Below are 516 nucleotides of genomic sequence, written 5' to 3'. Positions count from 1 at the left end.
CTGGTGGCTGTATTGAGCCTTCTATAATCAATGCACATACGCCACCCTGTAACTGTCCTTGTAGGAACCAGTTCATTTTTTCATTATGAACCACTGTCATGCCTCCTTTCTTAGGGACAACTTGGACAGGGCTCACCCAGGGGCTGTCAGAAATAGGATAAATAATCCCAGCCTCTAGTAATTTAGTGACCTCTTTCTGCACCACTTCTTTCATAGCTGGATTCAGCTACCTTTGTGGTTGAACCACTGGCTTGGCGTCATCCTCTAGTAAGATCTTGTGCATGCATCTGGCTGGGCTAATGCCCTTAAGATCACTGATGGACCACCCAAGAGCTGTCTTGTGTGTCCTTAGCACTTGAATTAGTGCTTCCTCTTCCTGTGGCTCTAAGGTAGAGCTTATAATTACAGGAAAGGTATCACCTTCTCCCAGAAATCCATATTTCAGGGATGGTGGTAATGGTTTGAGTTCGGGTTTTGGAGGTTTCTCCTCTTCTTGAGGGATTTTCAGAGGTTCTA

Source organism: Arachis duranensis, chromosome 8 (genome assembly GCF_000817695.3).
Source record: "Arachis duranensis cultivar V14167 chromosome 8, aradu.V14167.gnm2.J7QH, whole genome shotgun sequence".
Classification (NCBI taxonomy): Eukaryota; Viridiplantae; Streptophyta; class Magnoliopsida; order Fabales; family Fabaceae; genus Arachis; species Arachis duranensis.
Note: the sequence above shows the minus strand (reverse complement) of the source record.